Here is a 9,393-nt window from a genome sequence, read left to right on the forward strand (position 1 = left end):
GCCCCCCCCCCCCCCCTTGACCTTGGCCAGGGCCGAGGGACAAAAACTTTTTTTAATATTTGCATCGGCCTAAAACTTGATTTACAAAAAAACACTATTTTTTTTTTTTTTTTTATATGTTTTAGAGGACATTAAATGCCAACTTTTCAGAAATGTCCAGGTTGTGCAACAAATCATTGACCGAGTTATGAATTTTTTAATCAATACTGATTTTTTCAAAAAATCGAAATTTTGGTCGCAACAATTTTTCAACTTCATTTTTCGATGTAAAATCAAATTTGCAATCAAAAAGTACTTGAGTGAAATTTTGATAAAGTGCACCGTTTTCAAGTTAAATCTATATTTAAGTGACTTTTTTGGAAACAGTCGCAGTTTTTCATTTTTCAAAATTAGTGCACATTTTTGCACACCTTTGAAAAAAAATTTTTTTTTGAAAAGCTGAGAAAAGTCTCTATATTTTGCTTCTTCGGACTTTGTTGATACGACCCTTAGTTGCTGAGATATTGCAATGCAAAGGTTTAAAAACAGGAAAATTGATGTTTTCTAAGTCTCACCCAAACAGCCCACCATTTTACAATGTCGATATCTCAGCAACTAATGGTCCGATTTTCAATGTTAAAATATGAACATTCGTGAAATTTTCCGATCTTTTCGAAAACAATATTTTCATAATTTTTAAACCAAGACTAACATTTTAAAAGGGCGTAATATTGAATGTTTGGCCCTTTTGAAATGTTAGTCTTGATTTGAAAATTTTGGAAATATCCCAAAATTTCACATATGTTTCATATTTTAACATTGAAAATCGGACCATTAGTTGCTGAGGTATCGACATTGTAAAATGGTGGGCTGTTTGGGTGAGACTTAGAAAACATCAATTTTCCTTTTTTTTAACCTTTGCATTGCAATATCTCAGCAACTAAGGGTCGTATCAACAATGTCCGAAGAAGCAAAATATAGAGAATTTTCTCAGCCTTTCAAAAATATATTTTTAAAAAGTGGGCAAACATATGCACTAATTAAAAAAATGAGAAACTGCGACTATTTTCAAAGAAGTCACTTAAATATAGATTTAACTTGAAAACGGTGCACTTTATCAATATTTCACTCAAATACTTTTTGATTGCAAATTCGATTTTACATCGAAAAATGAAGTTGAAAAATTTTTGCGACCAAAATTTCGATTTTTTGAAAAAAATCAGTATTGATTAAAAAATTCATAACTTGGTCAATGATTTTTTGCACAACTTGGAAATTTCTGAAAAGTTTGGCATTTGATGTCCTCTAAATCATATCAAAAAATAAAAAAATTAAAAATAGTCTTTTTTTGCAAATCAAGTTTTAGTGATAAAAAGTTAAATAAAAAATCACCATTTTTTTTACCGTGTATCATTTTTTTCCAGTGAAGTCCAGTGTATCCATACCTACAACTTTGCCGTAGACACCAAATCGATCAAAAAATTCCTTCAAAAGATGCAGATTTTTGAATTTTCATACATCAGCTGCAAAATTTGTATGGAAAATTATATGGACAAACTAATGATGCAAAATGGCTTCTTTGGGCATACCGAAGGCACCAAAAACAGTTTCAGTTGGATTAAAAAATACAAAAAAAAATCGCTGTGAACAATGATTTTTTTTCTCTGTGTCATTTAATTAGCACTCTTTTTGAACCTGTGATATTTTGGGATTTATTGGTTTGAGTTTTAAAATGAAATGATAAAATTTTGACAAACATTTAAAAATATGGAGCAACATTTGAAAAGGGCGGTGCGACAATGTTGTTACGGCCTTTCGTCCCATTTAAACGCGTGTTATGAAGGCCGTAAGAGCATTGCCTTTTCGCCTATTTCAAATGTTGCTCCATTTAAGAAAATTATTTATTTTGGGGAAAATTTTTTAATCTGAGCGTATCAATATTAAACGATATTAAAAAAAAATCAATACCCTTTTTTCAAATGAACTGAAAAGTTAATCATAATATACCAATATTATTAATACAAAAATTGTACGTAAATATTCGACACTATGCAGCATTTCAAGAATTTTTAGATTGATCAGCAAAGTTGTAGGAATTGATGAGGACTATTCAGAAAAAATAGGTACCGTAATATGGGGTGAATTGGGACTACAGTCTGAATAGGGACAGCAGTTTTTAGAGCACTTAAAGCTTTCAAATTTAGAAATGGATGTACACATTTTAATGGCCTGAGTCTGTTCTAACCGAAACCAACCAGAAAAATCCCCATGTGTCCCGATTGACCCCAGTTTACGGTACACGGGAAAAAATGGTTTTTAAATTTCCTTTTTTCACAAAAATTAAATATCCCAAAATCTGTATTTTTATTTTTTTTATTTTTTTCAAACGTTTAAGGCTCAAATTTCAAATTTCATTTAAAGTTTTCGTCATCCCCTCCCCCCCCCCTTACTTTAAAATTGGCCGAAAAAATCAAGGGGCAAAACAAATATTTTCTCAAAAACCTTCAAGTTTTCAATGGAAATACAAGTGCTATCAGCTGAAATCTATTTAGAATACATTACCCTGAGTAAAAAATCATTTTTTGCCGATTGTTTTTTGTTTTTTTCAATAGTGACCATGATTTTCCTTTCCTGAAAATATTATTTTTACATTAAAAATTGGGTCATTATTCTCGGAGATATTGAAAAATGGAGGGTTTTATTGGGTGAGACTTAGATAACTTCAATTTTCCTGTTTTTTGCCTTCCTCACTGAGGTAAGGCTATAATCCTGCTCCAAAATTGAACTTTTTATTTTATGCTCGAAAACCCACCTTGATGTATACATATCGACTCAGAATTGAAAACTGAACAAATGTCTGTGTGTATGTGTGTGTGTATGTGTGTGTGTATGTGTGTGTGTATGTGTGTGTGTATGTGTGTGTGTATGTGACCAATAATGTCACGCAGTTTTCTCAGCACTGGCTGAACCGATTTTGACCAAACCAGTCACATTCACCTTGGTTTAGGGTCCCATACGGTGCTATTGAATTGTTTGAAGTTTCGATAAGTAGTTCAAAAGTTATGTATAAAAATGTGTTTTCGCATATTTTCAGAAGTTGAATAAATGGCAGTAAACTGAACCAAACATCATCATGCTGTACATCGTTAGTTAGGGAATTGAAAGACCTTTCCAATGAGTTGAAAACATTGATAATCTGGCAACCCTGTCTCGAGTTATAACCACTTAAGTGATATTTATGTAATTTTTTGTAGCCGGATCTCACTTAAATGTATGTAAACAATGTCCAGATCCATCATCCGACCCATCGTTGGTTAGGTAATCGAAAGACCTTTCCAACGAGTCTACAACATTGATAATCTGGCAACCCTGTTTCGAGTTCTGACCAATTAAGTGATATTTATGTACTTTTTTTGTAGCCGGATCTCACTTAAATGTATGTAAACAACATCCGGATCCATCATCCGACCCATCGTTGGTAAGTTAATCGAAAGACCTTTCCAACGAGTCCAAAACATTGAAGATCTGGCAACCCTGTCTCGAGTTCTGACCACTTAAGTGATATTTATGCACTTTCTTTGTAGCCGGATCTCACTTAAATGTATGTAAACAATGTCCGGATTCATCATCCGACCCATCGTTGGTTGGGTAATCGATTGACCTTTTGAAGGAGTCTAAAATATTGAAGATCTGGCAACCTTGTCTCGAGTTCTGACCACTTAAGTGAGATTTATGCACTTTTTTGTAGCTGGATCTCACTTAAATGTATGTAAACAATGTCCGGATCCATCATCCGACCCATCGTTGGTAAGGTAATTGAAATGCCGAGTCTAAAACATTGAAGATCTGGCAACCCTATCTCGAGTTCTGACCACTTATGATGCAACTTATGAGCCCTTGAGTGATATGTGTGTTTTTTTTATTCCGGAACTTAACGAAATTAGACGAAATTTGTGTCCAAACCCATCATATCACATATCATCCATTGTTGGAAAAGAGTGAGGAAGGCACCAACCACATAGGTGGAATAAGTTAGTTTTTTTTCTTAAATCCGCTGTATCTCAGCAACCAGTGGTCCAATCATCTATGTTTTTTAGACGAAATTGTAGGAAATTTTATGAAATTTCAGGAATGGACAATTATGAACACTATTTTGAAAAATAAAAAAAACGGAATTTTTCGGATAAAATTTAACTTTGAATGGCTTTATTTTAAAACCAAATAAAAATAAATGTTATATACTTTTTGATTGCAATAATGATTTTACATTAAAAAAAAGAGTTCAACAAATTTAAATAACAAGATTTGACTTTTTTTCAAAAAATTACTATTTTAGAAAAAAAAATCCGATCCGGTTTGGAGGAGAATTGCTCAATAGTTAAATAAATATATTTGAAATGTAATTGCTAACAGCATAACATTTTTCATAAGGGTTGTAAAAATTCTTTGTAAACAAAATTAATCAAATTCCTCCATTCTGCCATCTGTATCTGTAAATATTCCTTTTTCCTCCCTTTTTCAACATTCTCAAATTGACCTCCCTTTTTCAATGAAAATCTCTTTGTCCTCCTCAACCACAACCATACAGCTGCTACAAACTACGACGGCCGTCAACGGTGTCACAGTGTAGCAGATAAATATGTGCCGACGTCGTCATGATGGGGCTAATTCCGAATTCTACACGGATAAAGTATCCTTGCAACGATGACTGCCGAAAAATATCTCCCAGGAATAAAACACAAGGGAAGGCACCGTACCGTAACGATAAGGAAATGAACCAGGAAAGCTTTTTATTTCGTTTCAGCACAAGTAACCGCCTCGCTCATTGGAACGGAAAAGGGACGAATAGAGTTTGGGGTTTGGTTTGCTTATAAAAAAAATATTGTATTATTATTTTAAATATCTCTGAGATTTTATACCGATTTCCCTTTTAAACAAAATCTTGTTATTTTCAATATTTCATAACTCAATAAAAAAAAGTTTTATAAATTAGCAGTAATCCCTATTACTCTCAATCCTTTTCCAAGCAAGCAAGTGTGCACTTTTTCCAGTACGCACTTGCGATATCGTGCCAAAGTACAGCGCTACCGATTTTCCCGCGTCAACTCCACTTTTCCAAAGTGTCACACACACACACAGAACGTCACATTAGCAGCATGAGCATGTGTTCGTGCAAGCACTTTTCCGATATAAACAACTCTGCGCTTGTATTGGTGCGATGCACTTCTCTTCCCCTATTTTAGTATTGGGAAAATCATCGTGCACGTGGACTGGAGGGGGTTGGTGGGGGCGACACGTGGACCTGTCGGTGGGGGGTAATTTGGCAGCCACACATTTTCCCACTTGTGCGCAATGATGACGACGTCGCCGTGTTGACGATGATTGCCGTCATCGTACGTCTCGCGCTAACTTTGTTTGGTTTGGATCTGTGGTGGGTGATATGGGCGAGTATCCAGCGGGAATGATTGGGTTGGTGATAAATCTGAGTTGGTTGATGGTAAAGTGGCGTAAAAGCAGCTTGCGATGAAAATTACACCTGAATGATGAATTTGATGAGGTTTGAATCTGCGTTTTATTAATTTGTTTTTGTTTTTGTTTTTGTTTTTGTTTTTGTTTTTGTTTTTGTTTTTGTTTTTGTTTTTGTTTTTGTTTTTGTTTTTGTTTTTGTTTTTGTTTTTGTTTTTGTTTTTGTTTTTGTTTTTGTTTTTGTTTTTGTTTTTGTTTTTGTTTTTGTTTTTGTTTTTGTTTTTGTTTTTGTTTTTGTTTTTGTTTTTGTTTTTGTTTTTGTTTTTGTTTTTGTTTTTGTTTTTGTTTTTGTTTTTGTTTTTGTTTTTGTTTTTGTTTTTGTTTTTGTTTTTGTTTTTGTTTTTGTTTTTGTTTTTGTTTTTGTTTTTGTTTTTGTTTTTGTTTTTGTTTTTGTTTTTGTTTTGGTTTTGGTTTTGTTTTTGTTTTTGTTTTTGTTTTTGTTTTTGTTTTTGTTTTTGTTTTTGTTTTTGTTTTTGTTTTTGTTTTTGTTTTTGTTTTTGTTTTTGTTTTTGTTTTTGTTTTTGTTTTTGTTTTTGTTTTTGTTTTTGTTTTTGTTTTTGTTTTTGTTTTTGTTTTTGTTTTTGTTTTTGTTTTTGTTTTTGTTTTTGTTTTTGTTTTTGTTTTTGTTTTGGTTTTGGTTTTGGTTTTGGTTTTGGTTTTGGTTTTGGTTTTGGTTTTGGTTTTGGTTTTGGTTTTGGTTTTGGTTTTGGTTTTGGTTTTGGTTTTGGTTTTGGTTTTGGTTTTGGTTTTGGTTTTGGTTTTGGTTTTGGTTTTGGTTTTGGTTTTGGTTTTGGTTTTGGTTTTGGTTTTGGTTTTGGTTTTGGTTTTGGTTTTGGTTTTGGTTTTGGTTTTGGTTTTGGTTTTGGTTTTGGTTTTGGTTTTGGTTTTGGTTTTGGTTTTGGTTTTGGTTTTGGTTTTGGTTTTGGTTTTGGTTTTGGTTTTGGTTTTGGTTTTGGTTTTGGTTTTGGTTTTGGTTTTGGTTTTGGTTTTGGTTTTGGTTTTGGTTTTGGTTTTGGTTTTGGTTTTGGTTTTGGTTTTGGTTTTGGTTTTGGTTTTGGTTTTGGTTTTGGTTTTGGTTTTGGTTTTGGTTTTGGTTTTGGTTTTGGTTTTGGTTTTGGTTTTGGTTTTGGTTTTGGTTTTGGTTTTGGTTTTGGTTTTGGTTTTGGTTTTGGTTTTGGTTTTGGTTTTGGTTTTGGTTTTGGTTTTGGTTTTGGTTTTGGTTTTGGTTTTGGTTTTGGTTTTGGTTTTGGTTTTGGTTTTGGTTTTGGTTTTGGTTTTGGTTTTGGTTTTGGTTTTGGTTTTGGTTTTGGTTTTGGTTTTGGTTTTGGTTTTGGTTTTGGTTTTGGTTTTGGTTTTGGTTTTGGTTTTGGTTTTGGTTTTGGTTTTGGTTTTGGTTTTGGTTTTGGTTTTGGTTTTGGTTTTGGTTTTGGTTTTGGTTTTGGTTTTGGTTTTGGTTTTGGTTTTGGTTTTGGTTTTGGTTTTGGTTTTGGTTTTGGTTTTGGTTTTGGTTTTGGTTTTGGTTTTGGTTTTGGTTTTGGTTTTGGTTTTGGTTTTGGTTTTGGTTTTGGTTTTGGTTTTGGTTTTGGTTTTGGTTTTGGTTTTGGTTTTGGTTTTGGTTTTGGTTTTGGGTTTGGTTTTGGTTTTGGTTTTGGTTTTGGTTTTGGTTTTGGTTTTGGTTTTGGTTTTGGTTTTGGTTTTGGTTTTGGTTTTGGTTTTGGTTTTGGTTTTGGTTTTGGTTTTGGTTTTGGTTTTGGTTTTGGTTTTGGTTTTGGTTTTGGTTTTGGTTTTGGTTTTGGTTTTGGTTTTGGTTTTGGTTTTGGTTTTGGTTTTGGTTTTGGTTTTGGTTTTGGTTTTGGTTTTGGTTTTGGTTTTGGTTTTGGTTTTGGTTTTGGTTTTGGTTTTGGTTTTGGTTTTGGTTTTGGTTTTGGTTTTGGTTTTGGTTTTGGTTTTGGTTTTGGTTTTGGTTTTGGTTTTGGTTTTGGTTTTGGTTTTGGTTTTGGTTTTGGTTTTGGTTTTGGTTTTGGTTTTGGTTTTGGTTTTGGTTTTGGTTTTGGTTTTGGTTTTGTTTTTGTTTTTGTTTTTGTTTTTGTTTTTGTTTTTGTTTTTGTTTTTGTTTTTGTTTTTGTTTTTGTTTTTGTTTTTGTTTTTGTTTTTGTTTTTGTTTTTGTTTTTGTTTTTGTTTTTGTTTTTGTTTTTGTACAAATTATCCTGAATCAAAAATAATTCTTCTGCGAATTACTTTCTAAGTCTAAAGTTACAAAAACAAATCAAATAAATCATTTGTGTCAATAAAAACTAAAAAAAACTGCCTTTATTTTCTCTGTCAAAACAGGCTAGCAATTTTCATTAACGTGTCAGCGTGCAAACAAAGCCTCCCACGTTTCTCCGTACTGGAACGTAACCAGATAGGGAAGAGATATGCAAGCTGCAGAAAGACCATTGGTCTTGCTGCTGAACTCAGCTCGTTGTATACCGATAAGGACTTTAATTTCCACGTTTCTTTTATGAACGATTTTGTCAATCTACTGAGAATCAAATTAGTTTTTCTTCTTTGTAGTTTCATTGTTTTTTTTTCTTTTTCTCTTCCTTGAATCTCTATTGTATATGTATTATCTTTAGTTTCTTTAGTTTCTTTAGTTTCTTTAGTTTCTTTAGTTTCTTTAGTTTCTTTAGTTTCTTTAGTTTCTTTAGTTTCTTTAGTTTCTTTAGTTTCTTTAGTTTCTTTAGTTTCTTTAGTTTCTTTAGTTTCTTTAGTTTCTTTAGTTTCTTTAGTTTCTTTAGTTTCTTCAGTTTCTTCAGTCAACTAAATATTGCTATCATGTAAAATCTTCAGTTCTACGTTCAGTTGACTTAAAGCTCCACTGTGAGTAATAATCGCCGTCATCATGTTCCGCAATTCCCTGCAGGCTCCTCTCCCGACCCAACTCACCCTTTCCCAGACCCTTTTCATAGTGATATATGATTGTTGAGAATACTACGGGAGGTAGGTAGGTAGAAACAAGACAAGAACCTCAACATGACAGGTTGTAAGAAAACACAGCCTCCGGAAGCGCAACAAGAGACTGTGTGAGGAGAGTGCTATTAATTTCTGCTACTAGAAGAGGTTGGTTGAAGAGAAGGGGACTTTCTCTTTTAGGAGAGGCGAAAGTTGGGTGAGAAATTTATACGAGGACCAGATTTAGCAAGGACGCACAGGATGTTTGCATACATTCAGGAGGGGAAGCAAAGGATGCGATTGATTGACTGTTTCATAGATAAGAGTTGGTATGAGGCAGGCAAAATTGATTTACTGGACTGGTTAGTGAGTTAACTTACGATTAGTTGGACTTGTAGAGTAGCTGGCACGTCAAACGTGCTGACAGTGTTTTGTTTACTTGTAGTATACAAATAGACGGATGTGTTATTGTGCGATTTTTTTCCAAGAGATTCCTTAAGGGAAGACTACCGGTGCGACCTTTGGTCCAAAAATTTCAACTAACTACCAATATTTGCTAGAAAAAAGACAACTTCCCGAACTATCAACAGCATCAAGATTTTCGACCCCGGGGAACACACACGTGAGCTCTCGATTTTTGTTCAGGTTAGGTTCGAATATTTTTCTTCACCGACGGATTCAATTGCGGAGGCTGCGATGGTCGTAGGTGAACTGTTGTGGGAGCAGAGTGTGGGGTCCTTTTCCGAGAACTCGCCCGGTAGAGGGCACTGTGCGTGGTGGGTACTCACTCTCCGCGGAGGGAGTCCCAAATCCGGAGGGTCCAGTTTTGAGAGGATTCCCTTACCCGAACGATGTGTGTGATAAGAGAGTTGTGAGCGTAGGAGGGGAGTTTCCTAGGGCTTCCCCGAAACTACTGACCTACATTCGGGAAACAAACAACAAAAGAAACCATA

General features: G+C 33.9%; 1 protein-coding gene across 1 annotated transcript in view; it reads right to left on the reverse strand.

Moving 5' to 3' along the window:
• LOC120428373 (proton channel OtopLc) overlaps positions 1-9,102 on the reverse strand; it is a 115,749-nt gene extending 106,647 nt beyond the window's left edge. The window contains exon 1 of the mRNA XM_039593524.2: positions 8,821-9,102. The gene's annotated coding sequence lies outside the window, so the exon portion shown is untranslated. The remainder of the gene's footprint in view (positions 1-8,820) is intronic.
• Between the last annotated feature and the right edge of the window lie 291 nt (positions 9,103-9,393).

Source organism: Culex pipiens, chromosome 1, assembly GCF_016801865.2.
Source record: "Culex pipiens pallens isolate TS chromosome 1, TS_CPP_V2, whole genome shotgun sequence".
Lineage (NCBI taxonomy): Eukaryota > Metazoa > Arthropoda > Insecta > Diptera > Culicidae > Culex > Culex pipiens.